The sequence below is a fragment of the Ceratotherium simum genome, chromosome 3 (assembly GCF_057802395.1).
Source record: "Ceratotherium simum simum isolate JZ-2026a chromosome 3, ASM5780239v1, whole genome shotgun sequence".
NCBI lineage: Eukaryota > Metazoa > Chordata > Mammalia > Perissodactyla > Rhinocerotidae > Ceratotherium > Ceratotherium simum.
In genome coordinates, this window is record NC_141902.1 from 42,301,502 (window position 1) to 42,322,365 (window position 20,864).

General features: G+C 39.3%; 1 long non-coding RNA gene across 1 annotated transcript in view; it reads left to right on the plus strand.

The window, feature by feature from the left end:
• The first annotated feature begins 1,592 nt into the window (after positions 1-1,592).
• Positions 1,593-20,864, plus strand: part of LOC147917544 (uncharacterized) — a 275,539-nt gene continuing 256,267 nt past the window's right edge. The window contains exon 1 of the long non-coding RNA XR_015550479.1: positions 1,593-1,707. This is a non-coding gene — a long non-coding RNA (uncharacterized LOC147917544). The remainder of the gene's footprint in view (positions 1,708-20,864) is intronic.

Genomic DNA, 20,864 nt, shown 5'->3' on the forward strand with positions numbered 1-20,864 from the left:
CTGATAGCCTTATGGGGTTTCCTTTGTACGTAACTTGACATTCTCTTGCGGCTCTTAGGATTCTCTCTCTATCTTTAATTCTGGACATTTTGATTATGATGTGTCTTGGTGTGGGCCTCTTTGGGTTTATCTTGTTTGGGGCTCTCTGTGCTTCCTGTACCTGGATGTCTGTTTCCTTCCTTAGGTTAGGGAAGTTTTCATCTATTATTTCTTGAAATAGATTCTCTGCCCCCTTGTCTCGCTCTTCTCCTTCCGGGACACCTATAACGCGGATGTTAGTGCGCTTGATGTTGTCCCAGAGGTCCCTTAGACTGTCCTCAGTCTTTCTAATTCTTTTCTCTTTTACCTGTTCACCTCGGGTAATTTCTTCTAGTCTTTCGTCCAGCTCACAGATCCGTTCTTCTGTATCCTCTACTCTGCTTTTGAGTCCCTCTAATGAATTTTTCATTTCCAGTATTGTATTCTTCATTTCTGATTGGTTCTTTTTTATATCTTCCATTTCTTTGTTGACATTCTCACTGAGTTCATCTATTCTTCTCCCCAGATCAGTGAGCACCCTTAACACTCTTAGTTTGAACTCTCTGTCGGGTAGGTTGCTCATTTCTGTTTCACTTAGTTCCTTTTCTGGGGTTTTGTCCTGTTCCCTTACTTGTAATGTATTCTTTTGCCTCTTCATTTTGCCTCTTTCCCTGTGCTTGTGTCTACGTATTATGTAGGTCAGCTACGTCTCCTGCTCTTGGATAGGTGACTTTATGTAACTGATGGCTTAGGAGGCTTCCAGTGTGCTTCCCTCAGTTCTCAAAGTTCCAGGGGTGACCCCTATGTGGGCTACGTGTATCCTTCTGTTGTGGCCTGTTTGCTCTCCCTGTAGGTGCCCAGGGAGGCTGAGTTATGCTCCTGGCCAGCTGTTGTAATGCTCAGCTGCTTGTAGTTGTTGTGGGCCCTTCAGTCTCTTTATCAGCTGTGGGGATCCCCAGCACAGTTGGCTGCAAGTTCTAATACCACATTTGTGTTGCAGTATTTCTTTTAAGAGAGTAGGCCCCCACCATGGCAGGTTGTTAGGCTCAGGGCCTTACAATTGCTGTAAGCCTCTAGCCTATTAGGTCTCTTGTCAGCTCTCTGAGGATTGCAGCTGGGTGGGGCTGGCCTCAGGCACAAGAGCACCCAATTGTTTCAGGTTTTGGAAGGTGGAGCAAACCTCCTATGTGGGTCTTTGAGAAGTACAAGTCTTCTGTGGCTGAGAAGCCCTGCCGCCCACAGGTCCACACACACAGTCAACACAGTCCTGCCCCGTGTGAGTGCCCCGACCTCCCCAAGCAGACCCAGTCTCTCCACAGCAGGAGCCCCACACACTCTGCCACCACCCCACACTCTCCACCCGCTCCTTGTGCACACCCTGCCCTGCTCAAGTCGGCTCAGTTGCCAGGCTGCAGAGAATCCAGTCACCAATCTATGCAGGCCCACAAGTTGCCTCAGGGCTTGTTGTTGGGTGGGGCCAGTCTCTAGGGTGGGCTGCCTGCCCTGGCTGATCTGGATTAAATCGGTGCTCTAGCGGGTGGGGCAGACCCTGGGCTAGCAGGCCTCAGGGAGAACTCCAATGGCGTCTGTGTCAGCACGCCCACACCAGGCCACAACAATGGCCGCCGCCAATGTCCCAGTCCCTGGAGAGGTCTCACCCCTCACCGAGATGCACTCAGGGCCTATTAGGTGAGTCTCTTGTCACCAAAGCACTGTACACCTTTCTTTCTGGTGATTTTAGGGTGCTTCCTGAAACGGGTGAGTTTGCGCGCTGGCCCTTTAAGAGCCAGTTTTAGTTTCTTTGTGAACCGGGTTTTCTGGGGGTGCTCCCCAGTGTTTTAGTAGCAGGCACAATCAGATATTATGCCGCTGGTCTCGATTGTGCTGGGTCCACAATGTGCCCACAGCGGGGGCGCTCCCCGGCTCAGGACCCCGCGCCTCCAGGGAGGCTGCGTACCTGTGAGCTGCTCCCGGCGGCCGTGACGCTGGCGGCTTGTGAATGCGGCGTTTTCCTCTCCAGAAGGGAGTTTTTGCCTCTTACACCTCAGTTAGGATTGTCCGTTGTTGCAGGAGTTCCTCTCATCCAGTTTTCAGTTCTGTGTCAGGGGTAATTTTTCCACTAGTAGTTGTAAATTGACTGTGTCCACGGGAGGAGGTGAGTTCAGAGTCTGCTTACGCCGCCATCTTGACTCCTCTCTCCTCTGTGTGAGGTTGTAAATCCAATATTTTCACTCAGAACTTTGATGTACTGAATGCAAAAACAACAAAACAAAACACAGTGGATAAATGTTGTTGCTAAAAAATATGTAGGATTGTTACAAAGGAATTTCTTTCTGAAAACTGGTATAATTTAGAACTTCCAAGGATGATCAAGTTCTCAATGTATGTCTAGGTATGAGTCATATTTTGTTCATCCTATTCAGTACTTGTGAACATTCAATCAGAATGCTTTAAATTAATTAATAAAGCATTAATCCAAGTAACCCATTCATGCAGTTAAAAAGTCAAATAATGTTAAAAAACTTAAGAAAAAATAGTGATCCCTGTTTTATCTGGAATTTACCTATGCATTGATAATGATAGGTGTTTTCTCCTATTTCTGTATCAGTTGGGATATTGCATCTTATTATGGATGTTGTTGATTTAGTCCAACCTCATACCCCTGGCCTTAGTCCTCCCACTCTCATTATTTTCTCAACATAATTATCATAATTTTTGGTCAAATCAAGCTAGCGTTTACAATATGACTATAGAAATGTTGCTCTGCTGAGCCAGGTAGGATACTATAAGTAAGATTCTCTTCTTGTACCATGTTTAGTTTTCTATGTATCTATTTTCTAAAAAGTTCAAGTGGGCTGTCAAATACTAACTGATTTTTCTAAATGCCAAAATACAAATCCATCAGTTCCCTTTATTTCCTAGGTAACTTCCTCTTGCAGCCTCTATGCTCTAGCCCCAGATGGGATTGATTGTTCTCTGGGCATGACTTAATACTCATCTGGAATTTTCTCTCTGCTCTCCAAAGTCTGAGTTACCATTTGCTGAATTATACATCTTATTGTTTTTGTCATTGCCATTGTTTATAACCTTGACTTGATGGAATCCATCCTCGAGGAGCATCTGAGAAAGGTACATGAAAGGTATATTTTAGTTCTAGGTCTGAAAATGTCTTTTTCAACCATGGATTTCTCTGCCTATTCAAACCACCCATCAAGTGTGAAGGTAGAACAGTAATTTTTTCCTCAGAATTTTGAAGGCATTGTTCTATTGCCTTCAGGCATCTAGTGTTGATGTTGAGAGTTCTGAAGACACTCTGATTCTCATTCCTTTTTTGTGATTTATTTCTTCCCTCTGGAAAATTTTAGGATCTTATCATCTCTGTTGTTTAGTGATGTAACTTTGTCTAGATCTTCTGTACTTCGTAGGCTTTTAAGTGATTTTAAAAGATAGTTGCCTATGTTCATTTTTTCTCTTTCTGATATTAGAACTAACATCTTCAGGATGGAATATTAATTTTGGTGTACTAAAGCAGAAGAGGGAAGCTGTGTATACAGTTACACTCATATCTCAAATAAACATGTTGGTTCAACCCCATATATATATACCAACTTGTAATGTCCAAAAGCATTGAGTTTACAATGTACCCCATATAAAGTATTAAAATTATTATTTTTACATTAACAATGACAAATAATGGTCCTTTATGCTCAAATTCCAAAGTATCAAGTTGGCAAGAGGAAAATTTTCAATGTGGTTAATAATAGAACAATTTTTAAGCCAAAAAAATCACATTACATTAATGCTGTTACCTAGTATGTTATTATTTAGTAGGTTTTTAAATCAATTTGTAAATTTGATTTGGTTTTATAATTGCATAAGAAATCTTCATTCTAATATTTCCTAAATTCCTACAATGTGTAGGACACTGATTTGTTCATCACTAAATACAAAATACATAGCACAAAAATCTCCTTAAGTTTATGCTCACTATACTGTAAGTGCTATAGACTGAATGTGTCCTCCCAAAATTCATATATTGAAACCTAATCCCAAATGTAAGCGTATTTGGAGGTGGAGCCTTTGGGAGGTGATTAGGTCATGAGAATGGAGTCCTCATAAATTGGATTAGTGTCCTTATAAAAAAGACCCCACAGAACTTCTTCACCCCTTCTGCATGTAAGGACACGGCAAGAAGACAGCCATCTACAAATAGGGAAGCAAGTCCTTACCAGACACCAAATCTGCCAGCACCTTGATCTTAGACTTCCCAGCTTCCAAAACTGTGAGAAGTAAATTTCTGTGGTTTATAAGCCACTCAGTCTATGGTATTCTCTTATAGAAGCCTGAACTAAGACAGAAAGCTTTATGAGGAAGGAGTTTATTCTTAGCTAAATTTTTAGGATATTATATATATCATATATACATTTAGCATATAAAATGTATATATGTACATATTTACATATATAAATTTAAGTTAACACTGGGTGACTACGAGAATGTTTCCTGTTAATGGGGTCCACTGAAGTTTGAGAAGCACTTTCATTCCTTGTACTTCCAGAAGTACTTTCTTCAAACTTCTCATATTTTTCCTACTGACTCAGAATAGAGAACCTTAAAGATTCGCTAATATCCTTGTCTTATTCTAATTCCTCTTCTAGGCATCAGTTTTCTCACTGATAAAATGAGAGGATGCATATTTACACCAGAAGAGATAGGGCCAAAGGTGTGAGAGAAACATGTTCTCAGAGGCATGATATTTAATGTCTCTGACCATTAAATACTCCTTTAATACTTTTATTGTTTGGAAAGGGACAGAAATATCACCCTGAGTAGAATGTCCACTGCCGCTCCCATGGGTGACTTGACAGTGCATGTAGTCTTCTGCTTTGGGAGAACACCAGGACATAGGGGAAACATGCCTGATTTTTTTTTTCCTAACTCAGCAAAAATAAAGCTATGGGTAAGGACTTGGCTCCTGTAGAAGAAGGTTAGTACAATGATTGCTTCTCTTCTACAGATTTATTTGACCTAATTTCTTACGGATTTTCTCACCTGTAGATTCAAGAATTGACGCAAAAACTTACCTGGTGGCCAGAGAGAACTCCCAGGGCATAATCAGCTCTCAACATAATTCTTTTGTCAAAGGGAAGGAGACACAAAAAATGACAAATGCAGATACAAATGCAGTCTGGATGAAACATAGCATGCCTTTCTTAAAATGGAAAGGACAGGGTTGGCCCCGTGGCTTAGCGGTTAAGTGCGCGCGCTCCGCTGCTGGCGGCCTGGGTTCGGATCCCGGGCGCGCACTGATGCACCGCTTCTCCGGCCATGCTGAGACCGCGTCCCATATATAGCAACTAGAAGGATGTGCAACTATAACATAGAACTATCTACTGGGGCTTTGGGGGAAAAAATAAATAAATAAAATTATAAAAAAAAAAATGGAAAGGACATCTGTCAGTTGCCTATCTGTATATGCTTTCCTTCACCTCAATGCTCAGAGTACAAAACGGATTGGGGACCTTTGGGAAATGGGGTTCAGACTATAAGAATCCCCACTGGCTGTCCTATATAGGGTTAATGGCTAATGTGGATGGAGGCAGTGACCAGCCTCCATTTTATCTTTCCATTGTCTGCTAGAGTAGCATGTAATCTATTCCAGGCATCTGCAACTGGAGGCAAAACATGCCAATTATTTTTATTGATCTAAAGCCTTCATAGGTGGGACACCTTGCCAGAGCAGCATATGGAAATTTAGATAAGGAAATGATTGCAGAGACAGGGAAAGGGCTTCGCTATTTGGAAAAGAATGTGTAGGCCTTAAAAAAATGAACAAGCACTTGGTATTTCAGAGCTTAAGAGCGCCAAAGATGAATTATGCAGTCACTGCAATGGAAATTGATTACTAAGCCTTCGATGAGTCACATGCCTTAGGAATTAAGTACTCCAATCTATTATTGTCAGTATCCTGATGGGTCAACCAGGCTGTGAATGGGAATTTGCATTAAATTGATTTGAGTGTTTTTTCTTGAAATAACATCACTCAATCAAGGGACACATTCAGACAGAGCTAGATAAGTCTGACTGAATTTGATTTGGAAAAGAAGGGTAGCAAGGGATTAGCAGGCAGAATTTAAAATCACCATAAATCTGGCACTACAGGCTGGGCTGGGCGAAGCAGGTGAGCAGTCTCTGTGCCACAAATAGGGTACACAGCCACAGTAAATGTGTTTTGCAGTTCTGTAGCGCGTTGATACAGTCATAGATTGCAAAAGTCATCATCTGGTAATACAGAGGACCACTTCTTTGAAGATTTAGGAAGACCTGATCCAGAAATGACGAAGTATTGGCCATCTGTCTCAGGATCAAGCCTGTATTTCTAGTGTACATTCGCCATGCGATGATCTTGTGGCCTCAGGGAAGTTACTCACTTTACGGGTAATGAAGCTTTTATGTAAAGAGGGTGAGTAGACTAGATGGCCTCAGATCTGCTCAAGTTTAACACTACATGATTCTGTGAGCAGAAAATATCATCAAGTCTGAAATTTCACTCAAATATCTGATGCTCTTTGTGGGCTAGTTGCTGGTTTTCACTAGGAGCCTCAGCTGTGCTATGCACTCTGTCCTAGTACATGGCTGATCATTGAGGGAAGGCATGAGTCTTTAGGGGTGATGGTGGGTTGGGAATTTTTGAGATGGATTTGTGATAGGTACTGAGAGTTGACAACATTTGAATGTTGAGTGAATAACTATCTACAGCTCAGGAAGGAACATCTCTTGATGCTCAAAATGATTCTGACTCACTAACAAATTATGAATGAAGCAAATGAGTTCCTTTTTATGTGCTATTAACCACTCACACACATATAACTAAGGATCCAGATATTTGCTTTGAATGGTGGTGAAAGGGCATTAAAAACTTGTCAGATAGTCCTTCATAGTAAGAGAAAAGTGTGAATTATCAGAGAACCTACAGTATCCTTACATCTTAACCTGTTCTATCACCAAATTGAAATGTTATTCCTTAATTTTAACAAACACATCTAACTTTGAAGTATTATAGTATTTTTCTTAGTTGGTTGAAGGATACTTAGAAGGATCATAACTGACTAATATTTACCTTTATTAACCACTAAGCTGAAAATTTGGTAAAGACATGAGGTTATTGGTTCACTGATTAAGCAGGACTTGTGGGAATAATAGCAGACCTCTTATCAGTGTTGAGAGTCTCTTCCATTTCCATCTTGTCTGTTCCCAGCGTTACCATGGTAACACTATCAGGGTGTCCTTACTGTTGATTAGGGTGTTATCCCAAAAGTCTGAGAGGTATCTTAGAATATGGATGTCTGTATTGCCGTATGCCCCTTCCATGGCTCTTTCTGCCACTCAAGGTACAGAAATCAGTAACCTCGTATGAGTCTTTAATCATGCTGGTCTTCATAGGATATGCATTCTTTGATGTTTTACGCTATATCTTTGCTTGGTTTGGTTAAAATCCAGGAAGAACTTCTTAAAGATCAATACCTTGAAATTTACGTACTTTGTCCCTTGAAGCTCACTCTTAAGCAGAAGTTGGTGAAGTATTGCAGACAAGCCATTTGCACAAGAAGTGCTCATTGTTTGAATATGTTACCATTTGAAGATATAGTAATCAATGTTTTTGTAACATTTTGCATTAGGTTTGTTCAATCAAATGCCATTCAACTTGAACCGTGGGTTCTGTCGAATTCTTGTTTGAACTAGAAAGCTATTAAAGCTGAAAACAGTACACCAAAAATAAAATTACGATATTATAATGTTCTAGTGATTGTATGAGGTGTACTGAGCCCAGAATGATGAAAATTAGGTAGAAGCCATGTGAAAGTAGTTGAGAATCCATTTTCAAGCATATAAAAGTTTGGTCAGGAGATGATTTTGAAGTAGCATTAAATGTATATGTGATCTTCACCTATTTAACTTATAGAAAGGTCCTGGGAAAATAAATCTAGAAGGAGCACTATTTGTGTGTTTCCCGTGGGAAGGGGAGATGACCCTACACTGCCAATGTTCAGTGGGTCTAAGATGCAAGTTTCAGGATGCCCCAGAAGCATGCAGCAGATTTGTTCTGCAAGGGTAGGAATCGGAATGAAAGCAAATAGTGAGGATCCGTGAAATGAAATATGGAGTGGAGACAGCAGCATCTCCACCAAACTGCTATTAAAACTGGGAGAAATTGGGCGGAGAAAAAAGTTGGCTAACATTTCCTCTGCCACTAGGGGGCCTCAGTTGCATGTATGATGTGTATCTAAAGGCCTTTCTCGCTCATTCTGTGCCCTCCCCCCATCTTCTGATCCTAGAGAGAAGATAAACAGCTGGTCAGTGTTTATACAGATGTCACGGTCTGACTTTCCAGTTGTATCTATAGTGACCTTCAAAGAGAAGAGACAGAAATAGGCGAGAACACAAGCTCATTTTTTTGTACCTCCTACTTAAGAAGGACCATATTTCTGAACAATAAAACCCTATAGGCTACCTTTAACTGAGGTGCTATGATATGCAAAGTCATAGAATTTACAAATGAATAAATCCATGTTTGTACTTTTACCATTTACTCATGGGGAATAAAGATACTCAATAATAAATCTAAAATTCAGCAAAAAAAGTCAATACAATATTATGTTCTAGTTTCTAGAATATATAATAATCATATCCATATCATAGGCAATGGGTTAAGTATGGCATAACTATTATAAAACATTAAATTGTTCAGAGGTTTTCCTCTGAGGTATCTGAGCCCCTGGTTACCATGCTCTTCTCAGGCTAGGGTTGTTGTACCTGTCCATTCACAGTCACAGTTGGGCAACTGAGTCCCAAGAAGTGCCCAAATGGGTCACCTGTGTAAAAGCAGTCCTACCTCCTCCTGATGATAGAGGTCAATTTACCCTGTCAAGATTGTGACTCCTTTCTTTTCTTGCTAGTCCCTGGATAAAAGGAGGCCACCAAAGTGCCCGTGAATTAACTGTAGCTTACGATTCGACAGGACACTTAATGTGTCCCCTGTGAAAGTGTTAGCCCTTTGGGTACCAGGACCTTCCCACGCTGTGACTTTGTCAGCAGTTGCAGAGAAAAGAAGCATAAATTAAGGCCCCCAGTGAGTTACTGAGAGTTAGGGTAAGTGGCTGTGATTGGATCTATTACTTGGTTGAGATTTTGATAGTCTATGGTCATCCCCAAAGATCTGTCTGGTTTTGGTAGAGAATAGATGGTGAATTACACAAAGATAAATTGGGAATCACTGTCCTTGCACCCTTGAAATCTTTAGAGGTAGCACTAATACCCACTATCCCCCTCCCCAAGATGTGATATTGGTTTTTATTTGCTGCTTTGGCCATTGGTGGGGGAAGTTTTAGAAGCTTCCACTTAGCCTGTGGCATTAAAAGTTTCACAGTGGGGAAGGCCATGACCCCAATATGGGAGTTGCACCATTTGTCAAACATGCTAATTCTAATCATACTTTCTGGAAATGGAGAAATGACCACTATATAGGTCTGCATATCAAGCTGACCCACTGTAAACTGAACTTTAGCCAGGACTGTATTATTTGACCCTCATATACTTCAACTCTAACAGGAAGCCATCATAGTATTTTGAGTTTCCAGGTTTTGTTATCAATTCACACCCTTTTTCCAACAATCTTCAAACCATTGAGAATTCTCTTTTCCCCAATGTATGGTTTCCCTGAGTCTAAATGCCCAAAAAACTCTTTGGGAAATGAATCATTACCATGATACACGCTGTGGCTTTGCAGGATCTTTCATGCTAGAGACCTGATTGTCTCTTCAATAAGTGGGTTCTGAGTCTGAAAACTGGTTCAGGACTAGAAATTGCACAATGGGTTGTGACTTTTTAACGGAATGCCCTCCCTCAGACTCCTTGTCTTCCATCATTGATTTCCTGTGTTGGTACAAGTTGAATGGTATCCTCGTTGGCTGTCCACCTATTTTCCTCCTACGATTGCTATGTTCCATTAACTATCTCCATACTTTTCTATGGGTTAGGTCTCTTTGACTGTCTTATCAATTTCTAGGAATTCTTCAATTACATTGAATATGATCCTTTGCTGTTCTTGTTGCAATTATGTTCCCTTGATCTGTGGCTTGTAAGTTTTATATGTTAATGTAATTACATTTATTACATTAAAAAAACAGTTTAAACACATTTCCTTTATTAGTTTTGTTTGCTTTGTCTATGAATTCTTTTCCTACTGTGACTTTATCAAGATATTCTCCTACATTTTCTTTCAGTTTTTAAGTTTTACTTTTCACATTCAGATCTCATGAAAAACTGTTTTTCAAAAAAAACTGAGTCCATTGTAAAGACTGTTTTCATGCTGGGAGATAAGGATCTGACATTTGTTGCGTAGTTCTTCTGCGCTGATGGGTAATGCCACCTCTGTCAGGTACCATGCGTTCAGGCACTTTTCTGTGCATTATTCTGCACCATTGGTCTGTTTATCACCTCACCCCCATGCAGCCCCCAACTCCTCGCCCCCCAACACACATACTCTACACTCAAACCACAGAGTTTGGTTACTCTGGCTTTATAATAAATTTTCTGTTATATGGCAAGTCCTCACCCTTATTTTTCAAAAATAAATTTGCTATTTTAATGCATCCCTATGAATTTTACCATTAGCATGTCTAGTTCTATGAAAAATCGTCTCAGAATTGATTGAATTGTGTTTAATTTAAATATTACTTTTGGGGAGCAAATTTGGGGAACATTAGACTCCATTTTCATGAATGGAAAGACTCAAAATCCTCCCTTCCATTAAACTTTTAATAAGGTCAAGAAGAGCAATATAGTTTTCCTCTTAAAATTCTTAGGAATAAACCTAAGAAAACGTATGAATCTTATTGGGGTATTTATTTTTATTTTATTTTTCTAATTTGTTTTTGCTAGAATATAGAAACACTTGATTTTAATGAACTTTTCAGACAAGCTAGTAGAATTAATAAAATTTGGCCAAGGCTCTTGGTGATTTTTGGCGATGATAACATATGTAATCGCTCATCTTGTTTCTTCCTTTTCATTCTTTATACAAAGTTTCTTTTGTCTTAGTGCACTAATTAGAAACTCTGGTACAATGTTGACTATTAGGCGTGATGGTGGGCACCATTGCCTTATTCCTCACTTGAGTAGAATTGCTTCTAAATTAATGTCACAATTAATCATGAGGTTCTCCAGGGCTTTTTGGTAGATGCCCGTTACCAAGTTAAGTTCCCTTCTATTCATAGTTGTTAGAATATTCACGAATGTGCGTTGTATTTCACTAGAGTTTTTAAATGAACCTACTGAAATAAGAATTTGGTTCTTTTCTTTAAATCTTAGTCTACTGTATTTCTGCATATTGTTATTTAACTTTTTTTGCATTTTTTGGAGTAAACTTTACTTGGTTATAATGATCTATTTTTCTATGCATATTATACTAGTAACAAAATCTAAGATCTTTGTATCCATGTTTATAGAAATATTTTATACATGTTTGCTTTGACAGACTAGAAAAGAAGGAATGCTACTCACTTTAAGGAATAGATCCATGTCTTATACAGACTGAAGTTAGTGTAAACTTGATATCAAAACTTGAGTGTAAAGGTTTGGTAAAGCTTCTCTGTCAAACCATCTGGACTCAGTGAGATACTGTCTGCTTTCCATGATCCTACCTCCATACCTCACCCCAGACACACACATTTCCTATAGCCAAAAACAGAGTCTTGATTGTTTACTGCTATTTTCCCAGGCCTAAAAGAGTACCTGGTGCATGTCATTCAAATCTACATTAAAATTTATTATTATCGATTAATTCAGGTTTTCTACTTACCAGAAAATTATTATCAAAACATGGGAATAAATTATGCTAATAGTTTTGAAAACATAGATGACAGGATAAACTTGTTCAACATATTCTTATGATAGATCTTAATCTCACTTGTGTTATCCTTTTTCATTTCCATTTGGGTAGAATTTGTCTATTTTGAGAAAAAAGGAAGGCACAAGGACTAAAACCATTTGTTTTATTCTGAATGTTTACTAGTAGTTTCCTTCTTATAATTTAGAAGCACTACATTTAAATTTTAACTTTGGAAATAAAGTTATCCTTTGACTATTTAAAAACATTTATTTTAAACAATCTCAGACTACCAAACAACGGCTACTTGAATAAATTAGAAGGAGAGAAAAATATTTGTAAAAGCAGAAATCAATAGAATGGAATTTTTCTCTGTTGGCCATCCTTATTTCTTTGTTTCTAAGTCTTCACAAAGAACAAAAGAACTACAAAAGCAAACTTGTAAGATACAGAAATGTTAAACACTCTATAGGTTAGAGTGCTTATTATAATCATAAGTATTTCAGTGTGTGTTCCCAAGGGCTGATTTATTAGATTTGCTTCAAAATAATATGGGTGTAGGGAAGTAAGTGGGGTATAGATGAAACAAAATTGGCTCTGAGTTAGTAAATGAGGCTGTGTGATGACTACGTGGGGGTTCATTAAACATGAAAGTAGGCAAAATAGTAAAAGCTCTTTTAAATTTATTGTGCAAAATTTCATTGACTTCTTGTTTAATTCCATTGCAATCAGAGACCATGGTCTGCATATCGATTGTTTTGAAACCAAAAATGTCTTTTTTTATATATATATGAATAAAAATAAATAATATGTATAACATACATATAAATCAAATTTTATAAATGTTCTCGTTTTGTTAGCTGCAGGGTTCTTTTAGACATGTTTATTGGAATAAGCTTGTTAATAGTTCAAATCTTCTCTATAGTTACCAATTTATTTCTCAATTTGGGAGAATTATAATAGAAATATAAGGAGAAATTTGCAAATCTACAACCATAGTAAAATCTTCTGCCAGTTCTTGCTTTATGTTGAGGTTATGTTATATGCATACAAGTTCATGGTATATTTTCCAGTAAAATGCATTGTTAGGGATAAAGACCACATATTGATATACAACTACTTAATCTTACATGAATATTTTGACAGTAACAATCTTTTATTTAGTGTTTACTAGGTGTATCTCTTCCATTAATTTATTTTCAAATTGTGACCCTAATCAACCAATAACCAATTTCTAAAGAGCCAGTCAGATTATCTATCTTTTAAAGATATGTTTAATCATTACATTTGATGATTCCACTGTCTTATGGTTTTTTTTTTTTTTTACTCTTTTTTTCTCCCCTAACACTTTTGTTGACTTCTTGGCTTGATTGAATCCTCAGTTCTGTTTCTTCCTCTTCTGGTTTGGAATTTATTGATTCTATATCTAGTATTTTAGTGTTCACTTTTATATGTTAACATGAATATTGACTTAGGGGAAGATTGATCTTAGACTTCGTATTGATCAGGAGGAAGATAAAGATGGAAAGAATTCCAGTGCATCTCCCCCTTCACCTTCAGTGTTGTTGCCGATATTTTAGTTCTATATTGTTTAGCCTCCTGGTCAGGCATCTTTCATATACCATTTCACAGCCCCTCAGCCTCATTTGTCTTTATCAGCTGCTACTGCAGTAACTAGCTCTGTGTGGACTGTGACCGGCTTTACACAGGTGCAGTCTAACAGCATCTCACCTTGTGCCATGTACCTCTTGCCTCCCACTCTGGGACTCTTCTTGGAGCCCTCACATATTCTTCCTCGAAGTGTGGACAGTTAACACCTTGAAGGGCAAATCTTTGCCCATTCCCAATGGTCAAATATTTAACCACTGGATCCACTTTCTCCCTACGCTCAGAGAAGGTCCCTAGACATATTTTATATGGCTTTTGGGGGAAAGTCTCAAGGACTTGAGCAATTAGTCATATGTTTATATTGGGTCTTCCTCTTTTCCTGTTTCATTCGCCTTGTCATTCACCCCTGCTCTCTAGGATCATCTTCTCCAATAAAATAGTAGTATATGAGTTCCCTATCTTGGGTTCTGATTAGGTCTCTGAGATCTGAGATGGGGACTTTGGGATGGATGAGACTGAGAAGCTTAAAACCCTGGAATGGCAGAGACTGTTCAAACCCTGCTTCCTAATCTCAAGCCCCAAATTCACCTAGAGGCATGGTGGACAGTTCCTGTGTATACTGATAGTTTAACATTTCAGTACTTGCATTTCTCTGCTCTTCTCCCTGAGAGCTTTCTCTAGTGTCTCAGAAGCTTGCTAAACACATGTGCAGAGCAGCCCAGAAATGCTGGGGTGAAATGCCCCTGGGGTAACCTTCAACCAACAGGGAATGGGAGTTGGTGGATAAACACTCCAGCCTTCCTGCCCCACTGGTGGCCAATTGCATAATCTATAAGAATCCCTACAGCAGGATGGCGCTCTGGTTGCTCACAATGATAACCCACTCAGTAATGTACTTTTCATTGCATTTTCTCCCTTCTCTGTCTTACTTTCCCCACTTCTTTACCAGATGCAGGTATTTGCTGGGGAAGTGATCCCAAGAAACACAAGACTTTGCCTCAGGTCTATGTTTAGGGAGGTCCAAACTAAGATAACTCAGATTCCGTTGCACCCACCAGAAAGACAATGTAGCTCCCTCCTCCTTGCAAGAGGAGAGCAGTGTCCTTTAGCCTGAAGTGCATGCAATGACATTTTGTGGCAGGTGACTTACAGGGTGATGCATGTTCTTAAGAGCCACCTCAGGCTCCCAGGCCAATAACCAGGGCCAGGTCTCAGCACAGCCTGAGCATGGAAGTACCATCCCTGTGCCAGGAGGAAACAGTTCACACACCAAAGGAATTGCAGGACCTGGCTAATATGTACTCTAGGAACCAGGAGAGATCAGGGAAGAGAGTATCTTGAGGGAATTGGATAAAGGGAGGGAAGAATAAGACTGAATAAGGGAGGGCCGGCCCCGTGGCTTAGCGGTTAAGTGCACGCACTCCGCTGCTGGCGGCCCGGGTTCAGATCCCAGGCGCCCACCAACGCACTGCTTCTCTGGCCATGCTGAGGCCGTGTCCCACGTACAGCAACTAGAAGGATGTGCAGCTATGACATACAACTATCTACTGGGGCTTTGGGGGGGGGGAATAAATAAATAAAATTATAAAAAAAAAAAAAAGACTGAATAAGGGAGAATTTATAGACACAGAGTCTCTCATCTATGACCTGAGAGTCAGTGTACTGGCAAGGACACCTGCAGCCAGTCCTAAGAGTCTGTTGGGATGGCTCCTTTAAGCTTCCTCCTGTGAGCTTTCTGATGGACTCCCTGAGATGTTCCATGCTGTGCTATCCAAGAAGCTTAAGGCCAAGAAAGGAGAGGGGCACCATGAGATACAGTCAACTTACAAAAGGGGTAGAAGCCTGCGTGAAACTGGTACAGAGGCTGGAATGAGAGGTGAGGCTGAAAGGTTTGGAGAGGATCTGAAGCGATGCACTAGAGGTGCTCCACATACTGGGGGTTTTCTTCCTAGGATATTTAGTGAAGCTCTAAACCAAGAGTTTGAACATTTATGTGAGGAACTCCTTTATTTTTAAATAAACTATTTTTTGGAACAGTTTTAGATTTACAAAGAACTGCTGAGATGTTACAGAGTGTTCTCATATGTCTTGTATCCAGTTTCCCCTATTATTAATATCTTCCATTAGTATGGTACATTTGTTACAATTAATGAACCAATATTGATAAATTATTATGAACTAAAGTCCATACTTTATTCAAATTTCCTTAGTTTTTACCTAATGTCCTCCATTTTTTTCTTTTTGTTCCAGAATCCCATCAAGAATACCACATTACATTTAGCTGTCATACTTTCTTAGGCTTCTCTTCGCTAGGACAGTTTCTCAGAATTTCTTTGTTTTTGATGACTTTGACAGTTTTAAGGAGGACTGGTGAGATATTTTGCAGAATCACCCTCAATTGAGATTTGTCTGATGTTTAACTCATGATTAGACTGAGGTTATGGGTTTTGAGGAGGAGGACAACAGAGGTAAAGTGCCATTTCATCACATCATAAAAGGGTGTATATTACCAACATGACTTATCCTTGTTGATGTTGACCTTGATTACCTAGCTGAGATAGTGTTTGTCAGGTTCTCTACTGTAAAGTTATTATTTTCTCTCCTCTTAGTTTCTGCCTTCAGGAAAACTGAATCTAAGACAAATGCTTATTTAGTGATATTATCATAAAACTTGCTACTTTAAATTATACCTGGTCTAATGAAAAATAATTTACAAACTTGTCTTGTTCAAATTACTACAGATATTGTCCTCATTCTTACAGATGAGATAGTTAAAGCCTGGAATGTTCAGTCAGCCTGTTTAAGGACATAACTAGCAGAGACAGGGTAGGAGCATGGGAAATAGTGTTCTGTCTCAGAGAGTAGTGCCTTTTCTTTTATACCACGTGGGTAGAACTAAGCCAGGAACTCAATATGTGAGGAAATTGATCCTACTAGTCAGTGATAATTAAAAAGTCCCTCTCATAATCTTGGTTTGGATTTTAAAGTGACATCCTAGCTAACTGGAATTGGTAGGGGACCAATATTCTAGCACATTCAATTTTGGAATTCCCAGAAATCAATTGTTTTGTTCTGAGACAGTGTAAGACTCTGTTTAGTCTTCAGGATTCTTTGGAGTGTCATCACTATGAGTCTCCATGGACTAAGCTATCCAATAGTTCAATCAATCCGTGTGGATTGATAATCTTTAATAAATCTGTATTAGGTTGTAACATAGCTGACCCTTTTACTTTCAGAAAATATGTTTCCATACTATAAGGAATTATAGAAATGCAAGAAGTAGATGCTCAGGTCTTTCTCTTCTGCCAATCCTGTGACAAGTGGTGTTGAGGTCCTCATGAAATCCACATGGCTTTCTACCATAGACTATTAAGCTATAGCTCTGCAGAAATAGGCCAAGAAGCTCAAGTAAACGAATAGCATTTGAAAAGATTCATCATACTGACTGGGCTAGCACCACAGTCTGTATCATACTAAAGAATATAATTCATACATTCTTTTAGTTCAGATTCTAAAGGGCTAAACAGGGATAAAGAAGACAGACGTTTCCTCATAGGTCATCTTATATCTTCCCCTTCTATTCTCATTGATGCTAATGTGGCCATTGTCTCATGCCTGGGCATTATATACCTCTTATTAATCTGTTTCATTCCCATATCTAACTTATCCCACACTATGTTGCGTTAGCCTTCATAAGGCACTGATTTTATCAAGTAAGTTTCCTTCTTAAACATTTGGTATCACTTTGTTTGGTGGATAGAGGAGATGACCATCTGTTCCCAGCCTCTTCCTGTTTCTACTCCACAAGTAGTTACAACCAGACAGCTCTATTTTTCCCAGTATACTCTGAGCATTTTGAGCTTTGCCTTTGCTTGTAGTATTACTATACCTGTCTCCCAATGGATTCCATACATCTCCCATAGCCTTGTCAAGAGTCTCACCTCTGAAGTCTTTCCTCAAATGGTCTGCGCTGATTTCTCTTAACTCTAAAAAGAAATAAAAGTGGCCTCTACTACTCATTTTACACTTCAATATTGCTGATAGTTAAGCATGCCCATATTTATATTTCATCCCCACTACTCTGCACTGGTTAGAAAGGAGACATCCAACTGTATTACCATGATGATCCATAGAGAAGGAGTGTCTCTCTTTACCAACTCTCTTCCAAATGTGTGTAGACTTAAATAAGTCATACCTAAAGGCCATGGAGTGCCTCAGAAGATGATTATCTTAAAGAACCACTTAATTATTTTCCCTTTTTTGAATAGACAGGTATGGATAATAATGAATATTTTTTGCTTATTAAAGAGTATATATGAAGATAAAAGGATTACAGCCTCAATCAGGATTAAGAGATCATTTCTTTTTGGTTAATAATATTCACAAATATTTCAGCTTGTGTATGGACCTGATGCACTTGTCTCAGACCACAAGTTCAAATCTTCAGAAACTTGAAAATAAATTTCTCCGTAAGTATACATTAGGCGGTATTCCTCATTCAGGAAGGAAGGACTGACTCCCCAAGCTGCTGAGAGTTCGGCAGGCATACATCTCTCAGCTATCACCCTTGCTCAGGGGTTCCTTGGTGGCAGAGAACAACCTTGTCCAAAGTCATGCTTCTTTCCTGGATGGACTGTATCCAATAAATGATTGTCCCAGGAGTATATGGCTTGGCCCTCTCGTCCTAGCTGTGGGCAGCTCTGAAGAATAATTTATCTGTAGATCTCTCTACAGGGTTGGCTGAGGTATTCCACCCAGACAGCATTGCAGTTTGACTTCTCCCTATGCTCAGTCCTACTTGCTTCCCTTCTCCTTTACAGTTGAGGATCCCAAGAGCACTCTCTAAATAACCTCCTGCCTGCTAATCTCCATCTCAGAGTCTGCCTATTGCAGACTGAGTTCTCAGAAAGCAGGGAAAGAAAGAAATACAACGAACACCATAATGTCTCCCTTTTGCTTAAGTTGTTACCTTCTCTTACAAAAATGAAACCCTTTTATCCTATGGAGTAGGACACAGGGGATAAAAGGGAGGCATAAGCTGAATCCAAACCTTGGAATGCAGTGTGATCTGGAGGGCTAGACTGAAGCCTGCAAGATCCAAATAGGACATCAGGTGCTCACTATGTGTCTGGTATCACAGTAATAATATCTATGTTTCCCCCTCCTTCCTGATTTGACAATTTTTAAGGAAGAGTTCTCCCCATTTTACACTTAACCTAGCCATTTGTAAAGTATCTGAATTCTTTTTTAGAGAACTTATATGCCAAGGGTTAGCGATATGCCTGTTTAGAGGAAGTCTGAATGGCAAAGAAAAATAGGTCAATCATGCTCCCAGAGATTGATTGCACCAGCAGTCTGTGTGCTTGGAGAGTAAGGGCAGGAGAGTGATGTTTGAAAGCATGCTCACAGAGTGGGGGCCGTGAGTCTAGATGGGGTTAAGTGCATTCTCTACTTCCCTAACTGCACCATTGTGGATGGTAAAGAGGAGAACTGATCTTTTGTGCTTTTATATGGATGAACGGTTGAATTTGCTCAAAGCTCTTTAAAAGCTCCCAGCAGGCATCTACAAAACAGAAGAAATAGAACATATCAAACTGAACCTGACTTGTACATTTATCCAAAACTAGCCTTCTGAGGCTCTTGAGGAAGATGTGCACAGGGGCGAAACTCTTTCCCTACCCCTAACAAAACCGCACCTAATTGACCGGAGATAAAATAAGGGAAAGTCTGTATTAGCACTAGAAGGTAAAGAAGAATACCATGCCGTCTCATGCATCTCTTAAAGTTGTTGCTGGTATGTAACCAATGGGATGAAATGGAAGTCAAGAGTAGCCACTGCCTTGCTATTGTGGATTAATAGCAATGGCTATTTAGGGAAAGGGGAGCTTGGTCTGTGAAGTCAAAACCAACGATGTTTTTTCCTGATATGGATGGGCACTAGGAAAGAGGCGAACTGTGGAAACCACCTTCAAGTTCAACAAAATTGGATTAGGAAAGCTAGTCACCCCTGACACAGCAACTTCAAACAGTGAAAGCTACACAGTCAAAGCCAGTTTAAACATTCACTTCCCTCAGGCTCAAGTGCTAATGGAAATGTCAAAAGAGGAATGTTGAAAAAGATCTAAAATTCTGGAAAATGTAAGGGCTTAGATCTATTTTATCCAAGAAGACTCAAGTCACCTATTCATTATGCAAAATTAGATGGACTTTTCCAAGGTTCTAGTCTTATGCCTCCTTTATTCCTTAAACTCTTCTTATAAGAGCTGTTGTTAACAAATAGTTTATCATTTCTCGTCGATTCAGGATGTAGCAGGCAAAAGTTAAAAATGAGATTAAGTTTAGCTAAGGATATGGGGAAATAGGTATCTCCCTAAAAGATATACGTAATCAGTTTTACTCTTTTGTCCAAGTGACAAATTAGAATTGATTATGAAACCCATAGGGCTCATATATTTAAGTTACTAATGATATAAACTATTCTGGGGAAAATCATCTATCTTTATATCTTTGTGAAGAAAGCCTGTTTTTTCCCTAAATTATTAAAGATTGAATGATTAAAAAAAAAAGAATGTACTAATTTGACAATAAGGCACCCTAACTCACTCACTCAGGAAGTCTCAACTTGATAAAGGCCTTCCCAGGGAGGTAGAGGGGAGGGTATGACTCCCTAGACTAGATTAATCCCTACTATGTGCTCCCACAGCATTCCAAACATCCTTTAATAGCACTCATATCTCTCATTCTTGTCATTAGTAATTGTTCCTCATTTTTCCTGCTGGACACTAAAAACCATATACTTCGTGCCACTTTAAACATTTGAAACATTTCCTATGATTCTCTTCATTTAAGATTAGCCTTCTGAGGAAATATGAACTTTATGGAACAGTAAGAAAAGAGAAGAAAGATGGTATAAAAATGGCTAAATTTATGAGAGAAGGAAATGAAGCTGTAAATTTAAAAAATCACTATTAGTAATAAGGAGTAGAATAAACACTGTAGGCCATTCTTGAGAAGCTCTCTCAAATTGCAGATAAAGGAAACCCATCTTAAGTTGGAGACTAACACGGCTCAAATCTTATTACGGAGGCACAGTTCTGGATCCAGAAGTAATGAGAAGGAATTCCATCCTTTGTAATTAACTATTCTCTTGAAAGAGCTTAAATGGAAAGCCATGGTCAACAGCAGCACTTACTGAAATCTGCTGCCCTCAAACTGCCCGTCTCTCTGGCACCTTTCCATACCTCCACAGGGTGTACTAGACTCTTCTGTTCGTGGCCAACGGCTTTTTTTTCCCTCCTCCCTTTCTTCATCTTTGATTTTTTCTTCTTAGGGAAAAGGCTCAGTTCATCCC